At 49.9% G+C, this 23,770-nt stretch overlaps 1 protein-coding gene across 3 annotated transcripts in view; it reads left to right on the top strand.

Annotated features, from left to right (window-relative positions):
• Positions 1 to 591: 591 nt before the first annotated feature.
• The window catches only part of YES1 (YES proto-oncogene 1, Src family tyrosine kinase), a 96,721-nt gene continuing 73,542 nt past the window's right edge, over positions 592 to 23,770 (top strand). For 2 of the 3 annotated variants that reach the window (XM_064170662.1, XM_064170660.1), the window contains exon 1: positions 596 to 679. The gene's annotated coding sequence lies outside the window, so the exon portion shown is untranslated. Of the gene's footprint in view, positions 680 to 860; positions 994 to 23,770 lie in introns of all 3 variants that reach the window. The other variant, XM_064170661.1, reaches the window with a different exon arrangement.

Genomic DNA, 23,770 nt, shown 5'->3' on the forward strand with positions numbered 1-23,770 from the left:
CCTGGAGATGCCTGGTTAAGGATGTTTAGTTATTTTTGTTCCACTTTCCCGCACCGCTCTGCTGCCGAAATCCTTCGGGTTCAGCTTTGTTGCCGAGAGAGGCTTGTACAAGCCACTCGCCCGGCCGGCCGGCTCAGCGGCTCGGCACTTCGCATTTATCCCGAGACAGGTCTCCAAGACCCAACACAAGTCCAGCCCGGACACGCAAATATGCTGACAGGCGGCTGCCCTCGGCCGAACTGCGGCCCTCACCTCGCCTCCGAAGCCGCGGGGCAGTGCAGGGTAAAGCCTCACTCCACCATGTTGGCTCCCTGATTACCGCTTCCGAGTCTGCCGCAGCTAGCCAGCCGCCAGCCTCCGCCTCGGCGGCAGGATTCCGCCTCCGACCACAGGGGCAGCCAGTGTTTCCCAGAGCACACGGGACGGGCGCAGAGCCGGAGACAAGCGCAGCAGAGGAGGGGCCGCGGCGCCCGCCAGAGCCCGGACGGAGGGGCGGGGAGGCTCCGCCTGCCGCGCAGCACGGCTCTGGCTCCCCGTACGCACCGGAGCGCCCGGCTGCTTCCTGCCGCTCCTCCCCCCCTTCCCTCCCCGGGTCGCCGCGGCTCCGGGAGGAGCAGGGGGGGTCTTGTTTCCATCCCTTCCCCCACCGTCTCCCATCCGCCGCGCCAAGGATAGGCAGGTGAGGACTCGGCCGCGGTCCCGATCCTTGTCTTGCTGGAGAGGCGGCCGCGATGGCGGCGGTGCCTGCCGAAGCGCTAGGCCCCGACCGCCCGTCCCCGGCCTGTGCCCGCCGAGCAGCCCCAGCGGCGCGCCCCGGGCAGGGGTGCCGCGTCCCTCATCCGCCTCCCTTTCCGCTACAGAAAGTTTCTCGGCAACTTTGTTCCTGGCCCGCGCCTGCGGGCCCAAAGGAGGGAGCGGATGGGCGGAAGCCGCCGCATTTCGAGCCGCCCGAGGCTGCGCTGGGCTGGGCCGACTGCGAGGGCTGGGCAGGGGGTAAGTTTGTGACGGGGAGATGTGTGCCCGCACCCCGCCGCCGGACTCCTTCCGCGGCCCTTTCCCGTCTGGCTGCCGCCATCGCGGGACTCTTGCGGGCGGATGCTCGTTCCTCGCCCGGTTCAGTTCCCGGGCCCCGGCGCTGGGGTGCCGGCACCTCTCGGCAGACGGATGGGAAAGACTGAAATCCAGCGAACTGCTTTGAATCGTTTGTGCCTTGGCCTGTATAGAATTTAGTGTTGTAATTTTTCCCCCGCTCTGTTCTGGTTTGTATCCCCGCTCTGAGCAGGAGGAGCGTGACTGCTTTAAATTTCCGAGTCGTTAGTGTTCAGTCATACTTCATCAAGCCTCTTCATCTTTCTTACGGTTAAAGAGAAATAAAATGTTGGAGAGCCACAGGCCCCTGTTCGTGAAGAGGCTGCGGGTAGCTTGCGGTGCTGTGTGAGGTTGCGGGTTTGCTGTACACAAAGTTGTGCGCACAGCTGCGGGACGAGTCTGGCTTCAGCCGGTCACATATTCCACCTGAACGCGTTCATTGCGGCCGTTTCGGAATGGACCATGCCACATGTCTGGTGTGCATGCGGGTGCAGGCCACTGGGAGTGAGAAAACTAGGTTATCGATAGTTCTGAAGCTCATGACTGCTAAGAAGGTATTCAGGCATACCTGCTGCATTTAACCATGAGCAGAAATGATGAAATAAATATTTGGATTTGCTTGACCAGTCCGGATAGTCCAAAATTAGTTTAAAACTTGTAGCGTGTCACTTAATAATCCATAGGCAGGAGAATGAAATTGCTGGCAAATTTTGCAAGTAATATCTGAATGTTTATCTTGGAGGCTTTTTTCTTTTGTTTTTGGAAAGTAAGCCCTGGAAGAGGGATTTCTAATAAAGCTGACCTGTCAGCGGGTTACAGATTTACCATAACTCTGTGCTTCTGCAGGCTTCATAGATGTAAGAATTCTTCTTATCCACACAACAAAACCTTGCACTTCCACTCCTGTTTCTGGTGTGTGTCCGTGAGTTTAGCTGTAGGAAGTTACTGCTGAACGTGAGCATTGAGTAGAGACTCAGAGTGTGTTTTGCATAGCCAGGATGTCCGAGTTTGGGACCGGAGAGTATCTGTGACAGGAACAGAAAAAAAGCAACTTTAGCACTGTGCTGAAAGTCTGAGCAAAAGCTCCCAGATGTGGGAAAGGGTGAGAAGAGTTTGTAGCAGTGATTGTTATTGATGCTTCCATGGGTTTCCTTAGCTCTGTTTCCTCAGGAAGCGCAGCTCAAATGCAGCTGCAGTGCCTGTGTTGTCAGCCCCTGTAAGAACTCTTCTCGCTGTTAACTGATTTAAAACAAATTTGGTAGCTGAGTTCTTCCAGGTGAGAAGTTCCTACGAACTTTGTGAAAGTGAGCAAGCAAGGAAGAAGAGAGCTCCTGATGTGCTCACTGAAGTGTTCACATCATTGCTGTAGAATCACAGAACCTTACAGATTGGAAGGGACCTCCAGAGATCGAGTCCACCCCCCTGCCAAGGCACAGTTCTCTAGAGTTATACACGCAGGATAATCGATGGAGAAAGAGGGGCCTCGCTGTTCTGCTGCTCACAGAGCTCCTGCGGCCAGTTTGCAGTAAGTTTTTAGAATCTGGAGTTCAGTGCTACTCTTGGAAATCTGAAGAGCTGCCTTTGGAATGAGCACAGTGAGCCCAAGGTAGCTTAATCTCTGTTTCATACTACAAAGAGAGATTCCCAGAGAAGTATTTGTTGCCTAACAACAACAGTTCTTTGGCTATGAGATAAATGTACGAAGCTGAAAGTATATTTGATGTGTTATTTGAAAGGGCTAGAAAAATAATACATCTTTGTTGTGCTGTGTGACAGAGTTGTGAGGACCTGCAGTTAACAGTCTGGGTTCTTGCCAGTATTTGTAGAACAGAGCAGAAAATTCCATTTCTTCACTGGAGAAGCAGTCTCTGTTTTGAACTTCATACGTTGCTGGGGTTCCCAAAGAGTGAAACAGACACTGTTCACTCTAGAAGGTGCTGTGGCATGTGGCAGGTTATGAGGACAAATTTTACTTGATGAACAAAGTAGCTGCATGGATTTCCTTTTCTCTGTGCACTGTCTGTAGACAAAAAAAGCTCTGTATGTTCAGGAGAGCTGGGGAGGGCTTGGAGTGACAAGGACAAAGGGCGATGGCTTTAAGCTGGAAGAGGGGAGATTGAGACTGGACATGAGGAGGAAATTCTTGACAGTGAGGGTGGAGAGACACTGGCACAGGTTGCCCAGGGAGATTGTGGATGCCCCCTCCCTGGATGTGTTCCAAGGCCAGGCTGGATGAGGCCTTGAGCAAGCTGGGCTGTTGGGAGGTGTCCCTGCCTATGGCAGGGGGTTGGAACTGGATGATCTTCAAGGTCCTTTCTAACCATTCTATGATTCTGTTTTCTGTGTTCAAACTGTTAGAAGAAATCCACACTTTGATCTGTGTTCCCTCCTTGGCCCCAGCTGTTTTGGCTCATGCTTTGATCACAGTTTGACTAAGCTCCCTTGATGTTAATTTAAAAAAATGGTGGCAGCATTATTACAAAAAACTGCTTTCTGGGCACAGCCTCATTCTGTTGCATCACATTAGGCAGCCGTTTTCAGACAGGACACTTGTATGTGGATGCAGGGTCTGGGTGCTGTGAAGCCCTCATGAAAGCTTTTGGGCTTCTGGTACTGAAAGTTATCTGGCAGCTGATGGCACAGATGGGTTAGGGAGGGAGAAGTGGAGGTTTTCAAACTACTTAATGGAATGGTGTATTTTTTGTCCTGGAGGAACCACCTCCAAATAAAAGTAGATAGCTCCTTCTTGATGTTAATTTCTTTGTTCTCCTTGAGAATGCCAGTGCCATGGTGGTCTATAGGGATGGGTTTGTGATGTGGCAGCCACTTCTTTGTTTTAATACAACCTGCATTGTGGTTGCCATATGGTAACATTCTTCAACCAATGCAGTTTCCAGCCACGTTCAAGCCAAAGCTTTAGAGCTGTAGGGTTCCAGACCATGTTATCAAGTGCCAGGTTTTGAAGCAAACCTGGCTAAATTCTCATGTGTGCTGGATTTAGTAGAGAAAAATGTCCCTATCAAAAGGTGCTGTCAGCTCACTGGAGAAGTTTAATTTTAGTTTTGAAGAGGTCACTCTTATTGCCAGTTCCGCTGCAAAGGGTTTATCCTTGACAATAGCAGTGCTTCAGCATGGATACTGGCACCAGAGTAAGCTACTGAAATGGGGGAGACTGCATCCATAGGTGAAGATGCATGGCTGAGGGCAGGCTCAGAGGTGAAGATGATGGTGACCTTAATGCTAGAGATTAAGTAGCTACAAGTAATTGCTTTTCAGGAACGTTGTATTGGAACCTGAAACCCTGCCTGGCACTCGTAATCACAGAAGAGTTAACAAACCCTCTTGAATTTCCTTCTGTACACCTTGCTCTTCCTTCCCACACTTTTCCTGTTTCTGGGATTTTTTTTGCCAGCAGAGCTTGTCCAACGTCAATCCTCTGTCTTGGCAGCAGAAATGCCCTGGAGGTCAGAATCCGTCAGATCTCTTGAAGAATAGCATGACCACAGTTTGTCTGGAGCTTAAGGTCCCTTGTAGACCACTCAATATTGCCATCTCCTCAGACAGTGGGGACCAGTAGTGAACCTCTGCTCTGACTCAGGAGTGTTTTGGATTACCTGGACTTCTGGTCTGTTTGGTAACAACAACTGGCTTTTGAATAGGCTTCATTTGATGAGCCTGCATCACAGGACTGCTGAGGCTGTGGTCCAGGCATGATCCCCTGGAAAGCTAATCAGTGTCTGGAAAACATTCTCATTTTCAATGTATCTGAAACTTAGGATTCACTTGAAAAACTGGGAAAGAGAAAATGAAAAAAGCTATGGTTGAGGGAGGAAATTTGAATGGAAATACCAAAATTCTGGGGTTTGGTGTAAAGTGTTTAGAACGAATCTCAAATTGAACTTTTACATCTTCCAGCTCAGTCTTTTAGTTCTCTTGTACCTCCTTTTCTGTGCTTAGTTCTAATGCTGGTTTTCCGAATGTCTGCAGTTTGAGATGAAAACTTTACTTTCCTGCTTCCCAAACCAACCTCTTCCAAAGCATGATAGTGAACAACATTTGTAGTGTTAAAGGTTTAAGAAAATTGGTCTGTGAGGAGCAGAGAGTTAAGTACGCCACATAGATCTGAAATGTGTGTAAAACAGTGACCTCTGAACGTGGTGACAGTTGAATATCTACACAAAACCTAACAGCAAATTTAATATGGGAAAAACTTGTTCGCTGTGGCATTGATATTCCAAGGAGTGCCAGGCAAGGATGTCACAGCACAGAGCCACCAACCTGCTGTAGGCAGCGAGTGTCTCTTCTTAGGCGAAGATAAGGGAGCTGGAGTTGGGAGCAGAGGAGCCTGAGATTGCCCTCAGTACTGTGCTAAAGATGTGCAGGGCAGTGTTGGGAGGATGAAGCCAGGATCTGCCCAGGGATGGCGAAGGGCAGCAGAAGGGGCACTGGGGGCAAGCTGGAGCAGAGGAAGTGCCACGGGAACAGGAGGGAAAACTTTGTCAGTGTGAGTATGCTGGAGGCCTGGAGCAGGCTGCCAGAGAGGCTACGGAGTCTCCTTCTCTGGAGAGATTCAGAACCCACCTGGATGTGTTCCTGTGTGTCCTGCCCTGTGTGACCCTGCTCTGTCAGGGGGGTTGGACTGGGTGATCTCCGGAGGTCCCTTCCAGCCCCTACCATTCTGTGATTTTTCAAGAGAGGAGAGCTTATGGTGATAGAAGTGAGTTTGTTCTGTCCCCTTTCCCATAGCCTCTTGAGCTGCAAACAGTGCAGCTGAAGCTGTCACTGCTTCTGGTGGTGTTGACACAGTGTTTATGATTTGTGACTGGCTCCAGTGCCCAGAGCTTGGCTGAAGCACTCCACGTTTCCTTAAAGGGGTGACCCTACATCTGTGCGAGAATGAAGCTGCAAATGTCTGATAGTGCCTCCTTCACTTGTAGAGTTTCTCTTGGTAGAAAATCTCTCAATACTTCCAGAAACTTGAAAACAGGAATTGATTTTCCTAATGCAGATTTTTGTGAGACTTAGGGAAGATACATAGGGCAAAGCCCATTCTTTGCTTGCTGACTGGCTGAGGTGAGCTCTGCGTAGGAGACTGTCCAGGACTGAATGGAGATTGAAAGCTTCTGTTTTCTCTTGCTTGGCTTTTATCATAAATCTTGTCCATGCTTCTCCTCTTTGTGCTTGCACGTGCTTGTTCAGTGGAAGTCCAGCTAGGCAAATACTTTTTTTTTTTTTTTTTTAATTTGTTATTCCAACCCAATTGTGTCTCAAACATAATTTATGAAAGTTTAGTTAAGGGAAAAATTCAGAATGGAGTTCTGATTCTGCCCGTTCTAAATAAAACTACACAGGTTTTCTTCCAGCAGCAATATCTTAAAATCTCAGGATGCTTTCTGGTTTCCAGGGCATGTGTTGTTTGAGAGTTTTGTCCAAGTATGCTCTTTGGGTTCGTTTGGTTCCCCTCACCATGCACTGCCAGCAGAAGAAGTGTCAATAGGCTGACAAAGTTCTGAAAGCAAGGAGTGGGAGGGGTTTGTTTAACTACCAATGATGCTAAATATTTGTTTAAAGGACTATTAACAGCGTTGGCTGAATCAGCTCATTTATATTGAGCTGCAAACGATGAATTGGAGAGAGGCAGAGTGGAGGGGTCCTGCAGTGGAGAGCCAGGGCTGATTCTGTTGTCGCAGTGAAGGTGAATAACAGCAACAGCATGGAGCAGAACACTGTTCCTTTGGAAATCCATCACCTAGGGATGGAAATCTGGGATGATTCCTGACCTGGTACTGCAAATCTGTTGAGGAAATTTTCCTGAGTAAAATTCATTTTGTCAGCAGCCACAGATTTCTAGGTGTGATAAAAAAAGCATTGAATTGATACTCTAGGGGTGGGGGAAGTGTTCTGATTTTGGGGGTGTTGGTTTACGTTCTGTTTTTCAAATGAGTGAGCAAAAAGCAAGCACAAAAGTCTCAACTTCAGAAGACACAACAATGAAATGCAGAGCTGTGTATGGCTTTGGGGAATAAGGTGCAATTATAATAGGGATTCCTCTTTTTGCTGTCCAGTCAACTTGTATATAGTTACACTCTTAATTCATCAATCATAGTGGATGAGATTATCTAAAGTGATAAACTTCCAAATTATTTTACTGAGGAGTGACATGTTTTTAGTACATAGAGGCATGTTTATAGTACGTATATTGGTTAAATATATATATTTGCTGAGCAGGAAATACTTCTTACAGTAGAATTGACTGGCTTAGGCTACCATGATGTGTGTAAAAGTTTATAGATGAAAAATGAGGCTTATTTAAATATTCTGGAATTGGTTTGTATAGTTACAAACCTAGGACTGATTCCACACAGCCCCTTAGCTTAGGTCTGGCATCTTTAGGTGATGGATTTGGTGTATACAGGGTGAAACCCATGGCCATGTTAGCACAGAGTGACTGGTATGAGTGAACTTGTCATCCTGGCTTTAGATGGTGCTTTGAACTTAGTTCTACCCTTGTCCTTTTTTTTTCCCAAAGAAAGTGATTGCAGTAGTTTAAATCAGAACAGAAAGCACCAGACTGAACCAGCAGGTTACCTTCTCTGTTTTCCCACCACAGAAGCAAGGGAAAAGTAGCACACAAAAAAGTTGGCATTGAGACCACCAAAAATGAGCTAAGAACAATTCCTGAGCACAACAGCTAATCATGGTACAGAAGCACCATGCCCTGACCTTCTGCAAAGGAAGCAGGATGCAAAGCAGCAGCAAGTGAACCAAAAGCCCAAGCCAGGAGCTACTCCCCTATCCATCCCTCCTTGTCCAGCTGCCATCCCAGTGGAAACACCAACACCCAAAACCCTGGAACCCAGAAGCAGCAGCCAGAACAGGAAGCCTCCCATGGTACAATCTGAACTGCAAGCCCCATCATGTTTTTTTTTTACCAAGGAGCAGTCTTACAGCCTTTGATGAGGCCAGCATCAGGTGGACAAATGATGGCAGAGCAGTGGATGTGTTTTATCTTGATTCCAGTAAAGCATTTGACAGCATCTCCCACAGCATTCCCACGGCTGAACTGAGGCAGTGTGGTCTGGATGGTCAGGGACTGAGGTGGGTGGAAACGGGTTAAAGGGAGGAAGTCAGAGAGTTGTGTTCACTGGGATGGAGTAAGGGTAGAGGCCTGTAGCCACTGGAGTCTTTCAGGGGTCAGTACTCTGACCAGTTCTGTTCAACGACCTGGATAAGGGCACAGAGGGCACTGTCAGCAAGTTGGGGAGTAGTGGTGACAGCCCACCTGAGGGCTGTGCTTTGGTTCAGCGAGACTCAGACTGGAGAGCTGGTCAGGGAGAAATTGAATGAAATTCACAAGGGCAAGGAGAGAGTCTTGCACCTGGGAAAGAACAACCCCATGGACCAGAACAGGTTGGAGACTGACCTGCTGGAGAGCAGTGAAAGGGAAAAGGACCTGGAGGTCCTAGTGGATGGAAGGTTGACCTGGCTCTTGTGGCCAAGAAAGCCAGTGCCATCCTGGGGTGGATTAGAAGGGATGAGGTTAATAGGTCTCCTCTCCCTCTGCTCTGCCCTGATGAGACCACATTTGGAATATTGTGTCTAATTCTGGGCCCCTCAGTTCGAGAAGGACCTCAGGGAACTGCTTGAGTGAGTCCAGCACATAGCCACAAAAATGGTTAAGGCAGTAGAATATCTCTTATGAGGAGGACCTGAGTGAACTGCAGCTCTATGAGGAGGACCCTGAGGGTTGCCCTCATTCATGTTTATAAAGATGTAAGGGTCAGTGCCCAGAGGATAGAGCCAGGCTCTGATGGGTGATGCCCAGTGACATGGCAAGGGCATTGGAAGTTCCATGGAAACATGAGAAGGGTTTTTTTTTGCTTGTGAGCATGACAACACTGGAGCAGGCTGCCCAGGGAGGCTGTGGAGTCTTTCTCTGTAGATACTCAAAACCTGCCTGGATGTGTTCCTTTATGATCTACTCTGGGTGGTCCTGCCCTAGCAGGGGGGTAGGACTGGGTGAGCTTTTTAGGGCTCCTCTGGCACCTAACATTCTGTGATTCTGTGATCATACTCTACTCCAGCCAGCACTTTCATTTTGGAAGCTGGCATGACTGCAGCATGATGTGGATAGCAGCAGTAGGTTATCTTGACAGTAAATTTGGATCTTGATATAAAAGTGTGCTACAATTTTAAAAAAATTCTCCAGTGTGGGGGAAAAAAAAGCCACCAGGAGGGAAACTTCCCTCCCATGGTCTGTGGTCAGTCAGCATGGAAGGTACTGTGGCTGTTGGACTTTCCTTTTGCTGTGATATGGATTCAAAGTAAACATTGATTACTTTACTGTCTGTGGTATGGAGAGCCAGGGAAGAAGCAAATGTAAGTAAGAGAATCAAATCATGGTCAGGCTGGCAGAGTAACCTGCCAAAGCTGCTGAACCAGGGCTCTGACCACAGTGTGAGGTATTCTGGAGGAAACCCTAACCTTAACAGCACTAACTGAGAACTGAAAAGCTTGGAGCATGATTGCTGCGCAGGTCACAGAATCACAGAATGGCAGGGGTTGGAAGGGACCTCCGGAGATCCCCCAGTCTAACCTCCCTGCCAGAACAGGGGCACCCAGGGCAGGCCACACAGAACAATTCCAAGTGGGGTTGGAAAGTCTCTAGAGAAGGAGATTCCACAGCCTCTCTGGGCAGCCTGCTCCAGGCCTCCAGCACCCTCACAGTGACAAAGCTTCCCCTCCTGTTCCCATGGCATCTCCTCTGCTCCAGCTTGCCTCCAGTGCCTCTTGTGCTGCCCTTGAAGATCCCTGGGCAGAGCTTCTGGGTTGTACAGCTTGGAAAGCATGCCCTGGAATCATAGAATCAGTCAGGGTTGGAAGGGACCACAAGGATCATCTAGTTCCAACCCCTCTGCCATGGGCAGGGACACCCTACCCAAGATCAGGCTGGCCACAGCCTCATCCAGGGATGGGACCTCAACCACCTCCCTGCGCAACCCATTCCAGGCTCTCACCACTCACATTGAACAACTTCCTCCTCACCTCCAGGCTGAATCTCCCCACCTCCATCTTTGCTCTATTCCCCCCAGTGCTGTCACTATCTGATAGCCTAAAAAGTCCCTCCCCAGCTCTTTTGTAGGCCCCCTTCAGATCCTGGAAGGCCACAAGAAGGTCACCTCGGACCTTTCTCCTCCAGGTTGAACAGCCCCAACTCTTTCAGTCTGTCCTCACAGCAGAGCTGCTGCAGCTCTCTGATCATACTCGTGGCCCTTCTCTGGACACACTCCAGCATCTCCACATCCCTCTTGTAATAGGGGCTCCAGAAATGGATGCAGTACTCCAGGTGGAGTCTCACCAGAGCAGAGTAGAGGGAGAGAATCACCTCCCTTGCCCTGCTGGCCACGCTTCTGATGCAGCCCAGGATCTGGTTGGCCCTCCAGGCTGCAAGTGCACACTGCTGGCTCATGCTGAGCTTCTCATCCAGCAGCACCCCCAAGTCCCTCTTCTCAGGGCTGCTCTCCAGCCACTCACTGCCCAGCCTGGATTTGTGCTTGGGATTGCTTGGGAACGGTCACTTCTGTTAAAGTATTTGATAGGCTACAGGGTTGGTACCTTTGCATTGATTCACAGAATGGGTTGGGTTGAAGGGGACCTTAAAGCTCATCCAGTTCCAACCCCCTGCCATGGGCAGGGACACCTCCCAACAGCCCAAGTTGCTCAAGGCCTCATCTAGCCTGGCCTTGAAGGCCTCCAAGGAGGGGACATCCACAGCCTCCCTGGGCAACTTGTTCTGGAGTCTTCCCACCCTCACTGTCAAAAATTTCTTCTTAATCTCCCCTTTTCCATCTCACAACTGTTGCCTTTTGTCCTGTCACTCCCAGCCCTTGTCAGAAATCCCTTCCTGTCTTTTTCATAGCCCATTTCAGTTGCTCTGGAGCTGCAGAGGTGAGGAGGCCACGTTAGCACACTGTCAGTCAAAATGTTTGAATGGGATTATCTTACCTTTTCAAATCAGTGCCATGTAAAACAACTTTCCTCAGGCTTGGAACTGGATTGGAAATCAGACTTCTGTTGTTCCTTGTTGCCTTTATCAAATCAACTGTGTATGTATATGTGTGTGTATATATATATATATATTCTCCTTTTTAACCAGTTAGGAAGCAGAAAATCCAAACCTATTTTTATTCACAGATATTTTAACGTTGTTGTTCTAGGACCTGATCCTTTTTCACACTGAAATCAAGTGCAGATTTCCCTTTTACTTCAGAGGGAGCTGGATTAGCTTTACACAAAAGGATGAAATTGTCCTCTGGGATAAGTGGAGACAACTCTATTGAATTAGACTTCATTAGAGTGCAAAGTGAAGAGGAAGAAGTGCTGCCTTTGTTTACAGGCAGTGGAACTGAATCTCTTAGCTTATACAAGTAAGTTAATTTAGCAGCAGAAGCAGTCTTTTTCTCTTTTTCCACTTAGCAGTTGCTGCAGCTCAGCCTGGTGAGCTGCATTCAACACAGACGTTTTACAGGAGAAGCTCTTTGGTGTGCATGAGGTAAGAATTGTCATGAGAAATCTTAAACCCTTGCAAACAATCACTTTGTAAGCAATTTCTCCTGCAATGGCTGGAAGTGATCCATCTGCTGCTTGTGGTGACAGTGCTGTGGGCTTTGAGGTGGCTTCATCTCCTCAGCATCAGGCTGCTGTCCGGAGCGGCTGCCTAGCTGAGATGGGACAAGGGGTTGGAGGTTATCCTTTGTCTTTGCTAGATTGATCTCTGGTGACCGCAGGCTTCCACAGCAGGCAGTGGTGTCTTTGGCATTTTTGTGTGCTTTCTAAAGCTGTGCTGTGCTGTGTGCACAACTGGTGAAGAAATTGTATTTGAGAAATGAACTCAGCTGCAGGGTTCACTCTGCTCTGCTTCTGGTGAAGTGAAGCCACCTGCCACTCACATCGCCCCTTTCTTCCAGTGGTTCTGGTACCTGTTGGGATCGTGAATTAGCTTAACAGACTGTGATTATTTTCACCTAAGCAACCTTTAGCTTCTTGTTCTTTGTTTTATAAGTTTAGCAAAGAGCATAGAGGCCAGAACATTGTAATCTCCTTAGAACAGTTTGAGAACAAGTTCTCGAATGCTGCTCCACCATTTATTAATTAACATTTTGCTTGGGAAATAAAATTTCTTCACTGGGAGGAATGCAGATTCACAGAGTTCTGAGCTGTTTAGCATCCATAGCTCTGAAAATCCACCCACCCCACAAATAACTGCTGCTGCAGCATTTAGCTGGTGTTAGGGGTTAAGCAGTGAACTGAAATTCTCTGAGGCAGTTGTGGTGCCACATTTGCAGAACACAACACAAGAACTGTTTTAAGATGAGTCAGTTAGGAAGCTCATTGAACTGCCAGCATCTTCCCAGGAACATCCTATGCTTTTGTTGTCTTCAGCTAGCTTCAGCTGTTCATGCTCTTAACTGCTCATTGTGTTTTAGACACCCTCGCTGCAACTTCTTTGTGACTAAGGCACATTTTCAGTCGGTCCTGTCTCCCCTTCCAACCAACTGTCCCTTGTGTGCAGCCATTCACATGGGTGAGTAGTGCTCATGCTCTGAGGGGACAGTTGCCTGCCAGAGAGAGTGCCAAGCTGCTTTAGCTTTGCACAAATGGGAAAGAGTTTTTGAATGGTTGCTGCCAGCTAAAATTGGCCTAGGGCTTCAGCTGCCTGTAATTTGTTGTGGTCTGATAGGGAATATATGCACATTTGTTTGAAAAGTTACTCAGCTGCTTGGCTGCAAACAGCATCAGCACCCCAGAAACTCTTAAAGGCAGGTCCTTGGTCTGTCAGAACTACAGCACAGCTTTTGAATCATGGAATCATAGAATGGTCTTGGTTGGAAGTGAGCTCAAAAGCTCATCCAGTCCAACCCCCTGCACTTAGCAGGGACATCCTCCACTAGAGCATGTTGCCCAGAGCCCTGTCCAGCCTCACCTTGAGTATTTCTAGGGACAGGCCCCAACCACCTCCTTGGGCAACCTGTTGCAGTGTTCTGGCACCCTCATGATGCAGAACTTGTTCCTCACATCCAATCTAAATCTGCTCTGCTCTAGTTTGAAGCCATTGCCCTTGTCCTGTCCCTGCAGGCCTTTGCAAACAGTCTTTCTCCATCCTTTTTGCAGCCCCCTTCAGGTACTGGCAGACTGCTCTCAGGTCCCCCTGGAGCCTTCTCCTCTCCAGGCTAAACACCCCCAGCTCCCTCAGCCTGTCCCCATAGCAGAGCTGCTCCAAGCTGTGATCATTTTGTGGCCCTCCTCTGGACCCTCTCCATGAGGTCCATGTCCTTCCTATATTGAAGACTCCAAAGCTGGATGCAGTCCTCCAGGTGAGGTCTCACTGGAGCAGATCAAAGTGGCAGAATCACCTCTCTGGATTTACTGGCGGCCCTGCTCTGGATGCGGCCCAGGCTGCCCTTGGCCTTCTGTTCTACAGTCTCTCACTGCCTGCTCATCTCTAGCTCTCCCAAGTCCTTTTCCTCAGGGCTGCTTTCTGTCACCTCTTCCCCCAGTCTGTCCTGACAGTGAGGATTGTTCTGCTCCAGGTACAGAACCCTGCACTTGTTGTTGCTGAACCTCATGAGATTCACCTGTGCCCACCTCTGCAGCTTGTGCAGGTGTCTCTGGATGCCATCCTGTCCCTCTGGTGCTCAGCTTGGTGTCATTGCACACTGCTGATGCTGTTTTGGTTCCACTGCCTATGGCAGTGATACAAATATCAAACAGTACAGGTGCCAGCACCTCCCCTGAGGGACACCCAATGGACTCTTTCTTGGCAGTACATTCCTAATCTGATTAAAGGATGCAGGACTCCTGTTGTAGTCTGCCCTTCCAGTTCAGCTGAAAGCCACAGCCTGTGTTTGGAACACTTGGTCAGATGTAGGTTCCACTGCCAGACCATAGCTGTAGCCTGCCACTGCTGTAGGGCTAAGCTGCCACTCAGCCACATCTGCAGGGAGTTGTCTGGACAGAGCTGAGGAAAGCTGCATTGCTGCTTTGCTTCCCAGAGGGGATCAATGAAGTTTCAGTGAGGACTCGAAGGATGCTGAGCTTGCAGCTACAGAAGATGCTGTGCATTCTTCCCCTCTCAGCAGAGGCCTTCTCTTAGCACCGTTTGGGCTCATGTGTGTCTTTGCTGCACTTCTGAAGGGAAGACAGGAGGTGAAAAAAGATAAGGAGAAAACGTGTGGAGAAGATTGTTGTGGGGGCAGGGAATTAATGTGGCCAAGTCAGGAATTCTTTATAAAAATAGAGTTGTTTTATTTTTCTGAAAACCCACCCCCAAAACTATATCCAGAAATTAATTTAGTTTTGATTATCAGATTAAGCTCATTTGAGAAAATCTACAAGGTGCTGTAGATAATTTGACTATTTTGGAAGTCAGAAGTTGGAAAAGGCTTGAGCTATTAAATGAATAGCATTTCCCACTCAATAATAAAGCTGAGCCAGGGAGAAGAGGAGGAGGGGTGGCTCTGTACATTAGGGAATCACTCCTTGCCACTGAGCTTGAGGTGAGGGATGAAGGGATTGAGAGCTTGTGGGTTAAAATCAGAGGGAGGACTAACAAATCTGACATCCTGGTTGGAGTCTGTTACAGACCACCCAACCAGGATGAGGAAACAGATGAGATATTTTACAAACAGTTGGAGGCTGTCTCAAGATCATCAGATCTTGTCCTTGTGGGTGACTTTAACCTGCCAGATATCTGCTGGGAACTTAATTCAGCAGAGAGGAGGCAGTCCAGGAGGTTTCTAGAGTGCATGGAGGACAACTTCATGACCCAGCTGTTAAGTGAGCCTACTAGGGGTCAAGCTCAGCTTGACCTGCTGCTCTCCAACAGAGAAGGGCTGGTAAGGAGATGTGTCAGTGGGAGGCTGCCTGGGGTGTAGTGATCACGAGTTAGTGGAGTTTTCAATATGCAGGGAGGTAGGGAGGCACTACAACAAAACCCACACCTTGGACTTTCAGAGGGCAAACTTCAGACTGCTTAAGAAACTTATTTCCAAAGTCCCCTGGGCAGCAGTCCTTGGGAACTAAGGGGTGCAGGATAGTTGGACCTACTTTAAACAGGAGCTCTTGCAGGCACAGGAACTGGCAGTTCCCATGTGCCCAAAGATGAGCCGGCAGGGAAGGCGACCAGCCTGGATGAGCAAACAGCTCCTGAAGGAATTGGGGGAGAAAAAGAGGGCGTATCGCCTCTGGAAGGAGGGGAAGGCTTCTCCTGACATGTTTAAGGAGGTAGCCAGATTATGCAGGAGAAAAATTAGAGAGGCTAAGGCCCAGCTAGAACTTAGGCTGCCACCTCTGTGAAGGATAATAAAAAGCACTTTTGTAAAGTTATCAGTGCTAATAAGAAGGGCAAGAAGAGCCTCCACTGCTTACTGGACCAGGAGGGGAACACTATAACTGATGATGAGGAAAAGGCTGAGGTCCTGAATGCCTTCTTCACCTCAGTTTTCAGTAAGGAGGGAGGAGTTCAGGGCAAGTGGCCTCTTGAACTGGGGGATGGGGTCAGGGAGCAGTGTGTTGCCCTGGAAATCCATGAGGAATTAGTTCAGGACCTGCTGAGCCACCTGGACACCCACAAGTCCATGGGACCAGATGGGATCCACCCCAGGGTGCTGAGAGAGCTGGCAGCTGAGCTGGCCAAGCTGCTCTCCATCATTTTCCAGCAGTCCTGGCTCACCAGAGAGGTCCCAGGAGACTGGAAACTGCCAACGTGGTCCCCGTCCACAAGAAGGGTCAGATGGAGGCACCTGGGAACTGCAGACCTGTCAGCCTGACCTCAGTGCCAGGGAAACTGATGGAGCAGGTTAGCTTGGGGGTGATAAGAGTGCACCTGAGGGATGGCAAAGGGCTCAGGTCCAGCCAGCATGGGTTTAGGAAGGGCAGATCCTGCCTCTCCAACCTGATCTCCTTCTATGGTCAGGTGACTGCTTGGTGCATGTGGGGAGGCCTGTGGATGTGGTCTATCTGGACTTCAGCAAGGCCTCTGACACTGTCCCCCACAGCAAACTGCTGGCTAAGCTGTCAGCCCATGGCTTGGGTGGCAACACTCTGTGCTGGGTTAGGAACTGGCTGGAGGGCCGGACCCAGAGAGTGGTGGTGAATGGTGCCACATCAACTGGCAGCTGTCACTAGTGGTGTCCCTCAGGGATCAGTGCTGGGCCCCATCCTCTTTAACATCTTCATAGATGATCTAGATGAGGGCATGGAGTCAGTCATCAGCAAGTGTGCAGATGACACCAAGCTGGGGGCAGATGTGGCTGGGTTGGAGGGCAGAAGGGCTCTGCAGCAGGACCTTGACAGCCTGGACAGATGGGCAGAGTCCAAGGGGATGGCTTCAATAGCTCCAAGTGCAGGGTGCTGCACTTTGGCCACAACAACCCCATGCAGAGATACAGGCTGGGGTCGGAGTGGCTGAGAGCAGCCAGACAGAGAGGGATCTGGGGGTGCTGATTGATACCCACCTGAACATGAGCCAGCAGTGTGCCCAGGTGGCCAAGAGAACCAGTGGCATCCTGGCCTGCATCAGGAATGGTGTGGTCAGCAGGAGCAGGGAGGTCATTCTGCTCCTGTACTTTGCGCTGGTTAGACCACACCTTGAGTGCTGTGTTCAGTTCTGGGCCCCCCAGTTTAGGAGGGACATTGAGATGCTTGAGCGTGTCCAGAGAAGGGCGACGAGGCTGGGGAGAGGCCTTGAGCACAGCCCTACGAGGAGAGGCTGAGGGAGCTGGGATTGGTTAGCCTGGAGAAGAGGAGGCTCAGGGGAGACCTTATTGCTGTCTACAACTACCTGAGGGGAGGTTGTGGCCAGGAGGAGATTGCTCTCTTCTCTCAGGTGGCCAGCACCAGAACAAGAGGACACAGCCTCAGGCTGCCCCAGGGGAAATTTAGGCTGGAGGTGAGGAGAAAGTTCTTCCCTGAGAGAGTCATTGGACACTGGAATGGGCTGCCCGGGGAGGTGGTGGAGTCGCCGTCCCTGGGGCTGTTCAAGGCAAGATTGGACGTGGCACTTGGTGCCATGGTCTGGCCTTGAGCTCTGTGGTAAAGGGTTGGACTTGATGATCTATGAGGTCTCTTCCAACCTTGGTGATACTGTGATAACTCATAGTCAGGCTGGCTGAAAAGGGTGGTCCAGCTGCTTGTTCGCTCAGGTTCTCTTTCAGAAGCCTTAGGAGAGTCGATAAGGCGTTAATAGGCACGAAGGGGTGGAAGCAGCCCTTTGGAGCAGAGCACCGGGCTCCTTCTGTAGAATCTATCCAGGCGGGGGGGGGAGAAGTCTCAGGCAGGCAGGAACGCTCAGGCAGGCAGGATCTCTAAGCCGGGAACCCCAAGGCTGGAAGTCCCCCAATATTTATACTCTCCCTAGACAAAGAGCAGAGTTACCACTTCCTAGGCTCGAAGACCGCAGCTAATCCCAGCCCGACCCCAGTGCAGGCACTGCACGGAGCACTCCTCGGGTCGGAAGAGCCCCTTGCTCTCCCCCCTTCACTCCTGCAGGGCAGCGGGGGGGGAAACAGGTCTTTTCGTGCCTTTTCCTCTCGCATTCAAACCACAGAGGGAGAGGAATTCAGGGATATACAGGACGCCAGGACAAAGATTCTCCTTGGAATTTCTGATGCCTTGCTTTCAGAGAGGCCAGGAAATTTGAGTTGAAGAACTTCTGTCCGGATTCTGTGCCTCCTGATCTAATTGAGGATGCCCCTGATCGTTGCAGGGTGGTTGGGCTAGATGACCTTTAAGAGTCTCAAACTGGGTGATTCTGTGATTCTCTGATAGCAGGGGAATCACAGGGACTGTGGAGAAGGCCTGCCAGCAACAGAGTGCACTTGGAGGGAGAGGAATTCTTACAGGAATGCCAGCAGTTGGTGTGCCTAGGAAACTTATTTTCCCAACAGTAAGTAATGAGTAGATCTGGGTGTGTTTGGGGGCTGTTCGCTTGCTTCTCTGAAATCATGAGGCCATTCCAGCTGCAGTTTAGATCCGTGGTGGAGAAAAGGGAAACGTTGTGCCTGCAGTGTCTGGCTGTCCGGAGGTCGTTTAAGCAGTCATGTGAGATCGGTTGTTTGGAGGCCAACCCAATTAGCACATGGGCAGCTGTTAATGAGGGAGTGCATTGTGCACAGCAGGAGTAAAACATTCAGACTGGGAAAGATTAAGAACAGAAGCTAGAATGACTTAAATCTGAAAGACTAGAGGTGAATTGGGAGCTCTCATCACAGTGTGGATTTATGAAGGGGAAATCATCCTGAGATGATTGCCTGGGTGAGAGCAGAGCAGTGGATGCTGGGGTGTTGGTTGGCAGTCAGCAGTGCCCAGGTGGCCAAGCAGGCCAAGGGCATCCTGGCTTGCATTAGAAGCAGGGTGGGCAGCAGGGACAGGAGGGATCATCCCCTGTGCTCAGCACCGCTGAGGCCACAGCTCTAGTGCTGTGCTCAGCTCTGGGCCACTCACTCCAAGATGGACATTGAGGGGCTGCAGCCTGTCCAGAGCAGGGCAGTGAGGCTGGAGAAGGGCCTGGAGCACCTGGGGGTGAGGAGGGTCTGAGGGAACTGGGGGTGTGCAGGTGGAGAAAAGGAGGCTGAGGGCAGAGCTCGTTGCTCTCTGCAGCTCCCTGCAGGGAGGTTGCAGTGAGGAGGGGGCAGCCTCTGCTGCTTGGGGGCAAGGGAGAGGAGCAGAGGAAATGGGTCCAAGCTGCCCCAGGGGAGGCTTAGGCTGGAGCTCAGGAGATATTTCTGCGCTGAAGGGCACTCAATCATTGGCACAGGCTGCCCAGGGCAGTGCTGCAGTCCACATCCCTGGGGGTGCTCCAGCAGCCTGTGGAGCTGTGCTTAGGGACATGGTTTGGTGTTGACCCTGCAGTGCTGGCTGGAGGCTTGGACTGGAGGAGCTCGGAGGTCTCTTCCACCCAGACGTGTTCTGTGATTCTGTGACTTCAGTGGGGCTTGCAGCACAGGCTCCCCTATCATCTTCGTGCACAGGCTGATGAAGTGCACCATGGAGTGAATAATGAGAACAGTAGGAAAGTGGCTGAGCTGGCCTTGAGGGGTTGTTAGGTTGTTACCAGTGGCACAAAAGGCTAGTTTTCAATCAATAATGATGACCCCAGGACTCAAATGTAGAAGCATAGAGTGTTTTGGGTTGGAAGTGACCCCTAAGTGTCACAGGATGTCAGGGGTTGGAAGGGACCCAAAGAGCTCATTGAGTCCAACCTTCCTGCCAGAGCAGGACCATACAATCTAGCTCAGGGCACACAGGAACACATCCAGACAGGCCTTGGAAGTCTCCAGAGAAGGAGACTCCACAGCCTCTCTGGTGACCCTGTTCCAGTGCTCTGTGACCCTTACAGTAAAAAAGTTTCCCCTTGTGTTGAGGTGGAACCTCCTTTGCTGCAGCTTCCATCTATTGCTCCTTGTCCTGTCACAGGGAGCAAGTGAGCAGAGCCTGTCCCTCTCCCTCTGACTCCCAGCCTTAGGATATTTATAAACATTTATTAAATCTCCTCTCGGTTTTCTCTTATCCAGACTAAAAAGCCCCAGGCCCCTCAGACTCTCTGCATAAGGCAGTGCTCCAGTTCCACCCCCAGCACAGTGAGCAAGGACATCTGCAGCTAGTCAGGTTGCTCAGAGCCTGTCCAGCCTGCCCTGGGATTCTTTCAGTGATGGGGCCAATCCCATTTAACACTTTGTAATTGATTTAGGTGGTCACACAAAGCTGCACTCTGAGCAAGTCTGTAGAGGATGCAAAACTAGACCAAAGAAAGTTTGCCATCCAGAGGTACCTCAACAGACAGAAAAGCTCTCAGTAAGGAGAGATGCCAAGTGTGCCCCTAGGGAGAAGCAGCATCACGCACTGATGTGTGCTGGGGACTACCTGGCTGGAAAGCATCTTGGTAGAAAAGTGCTGAGAGTATGAGAGAGATGTGCAAGGATAGGACAGGTTTTCCTCCCCCTCTGCTCTAGTGGGGATACATCTGGGGCATTATGTCCAGTTCTGGCTCCCCCGGTTAAAGAGACAGGGAGCTACAGGAGAGAGTCCAACAGAGGCCTTCAAGGAAGATGAGAGGACAGGAACATCACTGGTGAGGAGAGGCTGAAAGAGCTCTCTAGGCTGGAGAAGACAAAACTGAGAGGGGCTTTTATCAATATGCATCAGTATCTGAGTGTCAGGAGGGTGGGGCCAGGTTCTTTTCAGTGGTACCCAGCAGCAGGACAAGGGTCAGCAGGCATAGACTGAAACCCAGGAAGTTCTGAACGTAAGGAAAATTTCTTTGCTGTGAGAGTGCTGCAACAGTGGATGAGGCTGCCCTGAGCCATTGTGAAGTCTCTTTCTCTGGAGGGACTCCAAACTTACTGGACACGTTCCTGGGCAAGCCTGCTCTGGGTGAGCCTCCTTTAGCAGGGGAGTTGGCCTCAATCTTGAGAGGGCCTTTCTGACTCCCACCATTCTGTGTGCCTTGTGCCCTTGCAGCAGAGAAGGCCACATTAATAAAGGTGAGCAGGAGGTAGAGGAGTGATTGTGTCTGCTTCTGGATTCGCTGGTACAGCTAGTACATGGGTCCAGCGAAGGTCTGCTAAGATGACTAAGGGCCTGGAGCATCTATCCTGTGAGAGTGGAAGCTGCTCGGCCAGGAGAAGAGAAGGAACAGTCAGGGGGATGTTAAGTGTACCTGAAAGGGTGGAATAAAGAGGACAGATCCAGGCTCCTTTTGATAGTGTGCAGTGACAGGACCAGGGAACTGGACATAAATTGTGATAGAGGAAGTTCCACCTGGCTTCCCTATTGCAGGGGTGATGGGGGAATGGCTGCATCTTGTCAGACCTTCAGCAAGGTGCATGCTGCAGCTCTTGCAAGTGTGCTTGCTGCTCCTTTCTGGGGATCAGAAGTTCCGTCCTTGCAGTGTTTTTATCAGGCAGCAGGGATTCTGTTTGAGTCTTATTTTTTTGTTTCCTCTGTTATTGTTCATAACTTAAATCCTTCTCAGCTGTAGTAACTCCTGGGAGTCACTGCAGAAGTTTGCTGAGCACACTTCTGCTGAACCTGCCTTCTGCCCACCCTTCAATGTTTCTGCCTTTAACAATGGACCTGGAAATTGTCCTTCCTTCTGGGCTCCTCTTGGAGTCAGTCTGTTCCAACTGTCTCAGTTGGAAAAGCCCTCCAGGCTTATCTAGTCCAACCATCAAACCCAGCACCACCATGGCCATTAAACCATGTTCCAAAGCGCCATGGCCACAGCTTTCTTGAACACCTTCTGGCTCAAAGGAGTATTGCTGAAAGCTCTGCTTGCTCATCGGGAACAGGAAGAATTGCTGCTAAACAGCAGTGTTGTAGCCTGAGCAGAACTTCAAATGCATGCTCTGTGCTCTTGAAAACAAGGTACAGGCTTGGCTGAGAGTACAGCATGGCTAAGGCCTCCTCACCCCGACAGAAGAGTTTCCTGAGCCTGCTGCCAAGACCTGCAGTCTGGTGTGGTGTTGTGCTGTACCTGCTGCAGCTTACCAGCATTTCCTTGCATGGAACATGGCAAAGCTATGTTCTGTTCTTTCTTTCTTTCTTTCTTTCTTTCTTATTCCAGATATTCTGTTTGTTCTCTTAGACTCTCATCACTCTGGTTGCTGCTCTAGCAGCTCTTCCCTCTGCTGTTCACACCCTTCTCATCTAGTCTTGATTTATTTTCCATACTGTGCAGTGGTGAACTTAGCAAAGTTGTCAGCTGTGTTCAGCTGCCTGAGTCATGCTTGAATTGTGTTGCCTGCATGGGAGGGAGTAATGGAAGCTTGAAAGTGCTAAATTAGAGGGAAGTCTCCTTGCCTAATATGGAAAGCCTTTTAAAAAATGAACATAAAAGTCTCATCTTAAGCATGTCCTTAGATGTCTGAAGGCTTCACCATTCAGCTGTATTTTGGTAACCATTCCCATTTCTGTCAGGGAAAGTTTGGCTCTGACATCTCTTTCAGAGCTGTGTTTGGGAGCTGTGTTTAAGGCCCTGTCAACAGTTGTAAGTGGGAGAGCAAAAATCAGCAGAGGATGAGTCTGAATGAAAAGCAACAAGGAATGACAAGCACTGTGTGGGTCTCCTTGCATGCCAAGGACATCCCATCCATGTCACTAAGGACTAGTCTGGATCTGGGAACAACTGAGTGTTCTGATTCCTTAAGCAAATGAAACATGAACGAGGGGAAATAATACCTTGTGTGTGAAAGCAGGGAGTTGAGGTTTTATTGTTTCATTTTTCCTGGCAATGGGCTCAGAAGTGGCAGTTTGGCCTCCCAAGACCAGAAGGAAGTGGTTCTGTTTCCCCTCTGCAGAGTGCTGCCGAGGTGCAGCAAGGAGAGCTTTCCGCTGCAGAAGCAGATGAGCTCCATGCACAATGCCAGTCACAGTGCCAGCGCAGAGGACAAACAGGGCAAAGGGGTACTGTAGGTAATTCTGAGAAGCCCTGGACAAGGGAGTGGTGAGACTGCTGTCGCCTGTTGTCTCCATTTTCACATGAGTCAGAGATTTATGCTCTTTTCCCAATTCATGCCTCTTGAGTACAGCAAAATGATTATCCTGCTTCTAAGGAAGAAGGATGAGGACCATGCTTGCAGAATGTGGAAACTCCTGTTCTGGAGCAGCACTGAGATGGAGGTGAGAATCAAAAGGGAGAGTGGAGGCTGCCAGAACAAATTAGTAGTCCCAGATAGACCCAGGTGAACCTCATGGAGTTCAGCAAGGCCAAGTGCAAGGAGCTGCACCTGAGTCAGGGCAATCCCTACTGCCCATGCAAGCTGGAGGAGAAATGACTTGAGAGCACCTTGGAGATACTGGAGGCTGAAGCACTAGACATGAGCTGGCTGTGCCTCATTGGCACAGGATGCCAGCTGTACCTTGGCCTGCATTGAAAAAAATGTGGCCAGCAGGTCAGGGGAGGGGATTCTGCCACTCTGCTCTTATGAAATCACCAGAGTCCTCTGTCCAGCCCTGGAGCCTTCAGCACAGGAAAAGCATGGAGCTGTTAAAGCAGGTGCAGGGAAGGGCCACAAAAGACCTGAAAGCTGGAACACCTCTGCTGTGAAGAGATGAACCAGAATTATTTAGCATGGGGAAGAGAAGGCTCTAGGGCTTGCAGCCTGTCAGTACTTACAGGATGCTGATTAGAATCTTCTTAGAAAGATTTGGGACAGGCTTCTTAGCAGGGCTTGTGACAGGAGAGGGGGTGATGGCTGGAAACTGAAAGAGGAAGGTTTGCATTAGGAGAATAATTTTATCTTTACGATGAGAGTGGTGAGACCCTGGAACAGGTTTTACAGTGGAGTTGTGAATGCAACACAACTGGAAGTGTTAAAGGTCAAGTTGAGCAAAGTGATCAGTGAAAGATGTTCCTGCCCTTAGCCGTAGAGGCTGGAGTTAGATGATCTTTGAAGGTATCATCCCATCCAAAACATTGTGTGAGTCCGTGAAAGGAGGAGTTAAAAAGGTCCCTTCCCTGGAAGGTAAGTGGCTGCTCCTGCTGGTCTCTGGTAAGGGGAGGCACTGAAAAAGCTGAGGGACCTTGTAGAAAATGAGTTGGTTGAGTGATGGAAAGCACCTCGTTGGGCTGGAATCTGGCTGGACTTCAGCCAAGGGGAAGGTTAAGGAGAACCATGGTCTG

This window comes from Pogoniulus pusillus, chromosome 34, assembly GCF_015220805.1.
Source record: "Pogoniulus pusillus isolate bPogPus1 chromosome 34, bPogPus1.pri, whole genome shotgun sequence".
Lineage (NCBI taxonomy): Eukaryota > Metazoa > Chordata > Aves > Piciformes > Lybiidae > Pogoniulus > Pogoniulus pusillus.